The sequence below is a fragment of the Mandrillus leucophaeus genome, unplaced genomic scaffold, assembly GCF_000951045.1.
Source record: "Mandrillus leucophaeus isolate KB7577 unplaced genomic scaffold, Mleu.le_1.0 Scaffold137, whole genome shotgun sequence".
NCBI classification, from domain to species: domain Eukaryota; kingdom Metazoa; phylum Chordata; class Mammalia; order Primates; family Cercopithecidae; genus Mandrillus; species Mandrillus leucophaeus.
Window position 1 is genome coordinate 919,017 of NW_012101332.1, and position 3,702 is coordinate 922,718.

A 3,702-nucleotide genomic window follows, 5' to 3' on the forward strand; every position below is an offset into this window, starting at 1 on the left:
GTAACTAGGACTACAGGCACATGCCATCACACCTAATTTTTTTTTTTTCTCAGACAAAGTCTCACTGTTGCCCAGGCTGGAGTACAGCAGCACAATCTCGGCTCACTGTAACCTCCACCTCCCAGGTTCAAGCAATTCTCCTGCCTCAGCCTCCTGAGTAGCTGGGATTATAGGCATGCACCACCACACCCCGCTAATTTTTGTATTTTTAGTAGAGATGGGGTTTCACCATGTTGATTAAGCTGGTCTCGAACTCCTGACCTCAGGTGATCCACCCATCTCAGCCTCCCAAAGTTCATCTGGAATTTTGATGAAGATTGCTGTGGGTGGGTGCGGTGGTTTATGCCTGTAATCCCAGCATTTTGAGAGACTGAGGCAGGCAGATCATGAGTTCAGGAGTTCGAGACCAGCCTGGCCAAAATGTCGAAACCCCATCTCTACTAAAAATACAAAAATTAGCCAGGCGTGGTGGCACACGCCTGTAATCCCAGCTACTCAGGAGGCTGAGGCAGGAGAATCGCTTGAACCTGGGAGGCGGAGGTTGCAGTCATTGGAGATGGCGCCACTGCACTCCAGCCTCAGCGACAGAGCGATGCTTGGTCTCAAAACAAAGAAACAAACAAAAACCACTTCAAGCTGGGCATTGTAGCGGGTGCCTGTAGTGCCAGGTACTCAGGAGGCCGAAGCAGTTAGGATCGCTTGAACTCAGGATTTCGAGGCTGCAGTGAGCTATCATGGTGCCGCTGTGCTCCAACCTGGGGGACAGAGCAAGACCCCTTATCAAAAGAAAAAAAAAAAAAAGATGAGAAAACAAAACAGCCAGGAGACAGGTGTGGTGGCTCACGCCTGGAATCCCAGCACTGTGGGAGGCCGAGGTGAGTGGATTACCAGAGGTCAGGAGTTCGAGACCAGCCTGACTAATATGGTGAAGCCCCGTCTCTACTAAAAATACAAAAATTAGCCGGGCCTGGTGGCGCACGTGTAATCCTAGCTACTCAGGAGGCTGAGGCAGGAGAATTGCTTGAACCTGGGAGGAGGAGGTTGCAGTGAGCTGAGATCACACCATTGCACTCCCGCATGGGCGACAAGAGCAAAAACTCCATCTCAAAAAACAAACAAAGAAACAAAACAAAACAAAACAAGTAAAAAGGAGAAACTAAAATAAAAACAAAACAAAAAAATAAATAAAATAAAATAAACCAATTCACATAGCCACGAGGGGGCGCTAAGGCCTCACGTACGCACGTAGAGGGCTGCGGCGCTTGGAGACAACGTGGCCACCCGGGAGTAAGGTTCTTGGGCAAGCGCCCACTGTCTGCCCCGCACCGTTCTACACAGGAACACAGCCCTGCTCAAGGTAGGCGAGGAGCTAATATTCTGAAGATGGTGGGGGGGGGGGCGGTGAACAGGCAATAGAATAGACAGACCAGAATGTAGGGTTTTTTTCTTTTTTTTGAGATAGGGTGTCGCTCTGTTTCCCAGGCTGGAGTGCAGTGGAGCAATCATAGCTCACTGCAGCCTCAAACTCCTGGACTCAAGCGATACTCCCACCTCAGCCTCCAAAGAACACAGGTGCGCAACACTACATCCAGTAATTTTATTTTTTGTAGAGACAGGGTCTCGCCAGGGCTGGTCTGGAACTTCTGGCCTCAAGTGATCCTCCTACCTCAGCCACTCAGAGTGCTAGGATTACAGGCGTGAGCCACCACACCTGGCCGATAAATGCTATAAAAAATAAATAAATCGGCCGGGCACGGTGGCTCACGCCTGTAATCCCAGCACTTTGGGAGGCCAAGGCGGATGGATCACGAGGTCAGTAGTTCAAGACCAGCCTGGCCAAGATGGTGAAACCTTGTCTCTACTAAAAATACAAAAAAAAATTAGCTAGGCGTGGTGGCAGGTGCCCGTAATCCCAGCTACTTGGGAGGCTGAAGCAGAGAATTGCTTGAACCCAGGAGGTGGAGGTTGCGGTGAGTTGGGATCACGCCACTGCACTCCAGCTTGGCAACAGAGTGAGACTCCATCTCCAAAAAAATTAAATAAATAAACAAATCAAGTGACAGGATAGTGACTGAGGGTGCTCCTTAGATTAGGTGCTCCAGAACACCTCCCTGAGATGACATCCACATGATGGTGAGGATGAGAGAAACCTGGGGAGAACTGCAGGCAGAGGCAATGTGGCCGTGGGTCATGGAGGGGGCGGCAGGTGGGTCTGAGGACAGGAGAGAAACTGATGTGGGTGAGGGTCAGACAGCAGAGGGCTGAAGGCAGAAAGGTGACAGGGCACAGTGTGGCCAGGAGGACTGCCAAGGAAAAGCTGTGAAAAGTGGTGATACGAAACGTCTTCAGGATGGTTTTTAAATTATTTATGTATGTATTTATTTATTTTTTGAGATGGAGTCTCATTCTGTCTCCCAGGCTGGAGTGCAGTGGCGCGGTCTCGGCCCACTGTAAGCTCCACCTCCTGGGTTCACGCCATTCTCCTGCGTCAGCCTCCCCAGTAGCTGGGAGTACAGGCGCCCATCACCACGCCTGGCTAATTTTTTTTGTATTTTTAGTAGAGATGGGGTTTCACGGTGTTAGCCAGGATGGTCTCAATCACCTGACCTCATGATCCGCCCGCCTCGGACTTCCAAAGTGTTGGGATTACAGGCATGAGCCACTGCGCCTGGCCTTTCCCGCCGCTCCCCCCCGCCGAGATGGAGTCTCGCTCTGTCACCCACGCTGGAGTGCAGTGGTATGATCTCAGTTCACTGCAACCTCCGCCTCCCAGATTCAAGCGATTCTCCTGCCTCAGCCTCCAGAGTTGTTGAGACTACAGGCATGCACCACCACGCCCGGCTAATTTTTCTTTCTTTTTTCTTTTACTTTTTTCTTTTTTTCTTTTTTTGTATTTTTAGTAGACAGGGTTCCACCACGTTGGCCAGGCTGGTCTCAAACTCCTGACCTCAGGTGATCCTCCTGCCTCGGCCTCCCAAATTGCTGGGATGACAGGCACGATCCACCACACCGGGCCCAGGGTGAGTTGTTAAATGGCTGGCAAGGCATCTCACGCCTGTCATCCCTGCACTTTGAGAGACTGAGGTGGGAGGATCACTTGAGCTCAGGAGTTTGAGAACAGCTTAACCAACATAGTGAGACCTCACCTCTACAAAATATTTACAAATTATCTGGGCAAAGTGGTGCACACCTGTGGTCCCAGCTATGTGGGAGGCTAAGGCAGGCGGCTTACTTGAGCCCAGGAATTAGAGGCTGCAGTGAGTTACGATCGCACCATTGCATTCCAGTTGGGGTGAGAGAGCAAGACTCTGTCTCTAAAAAAAATAAAATTAAATTTAAAAAGCAAAGAGTAATGTTTGGAATGTCTGCCTTGTTGGTACAAAAGGGGTGACTAGAACATAGCTTCACACTTGTTTGTATTTGCAGAAAAAATATTGCAGTAATACTGAGAAATTGATTTTATTTTTAAAATGGTGACCTTTGGAGGAAAGAGGAAGAGGGAACAGGGTGGATGGAACTTAGGGTGAGAGTGAGAAAAGGCATTGTCTGGCTGCTGAGTGGGAAACGGACCACAGACGGTGGGAGGCAAGGAGCCAGCTGGGTAGGGAAGTGAGTGTGGCTACAACGGGGTGGGGCATGGTGGGTCAAGTACATCGCGTCTTTTGGGGCTTTTTTTTTTTTTTTTTTTTGAAGCGGAATTCC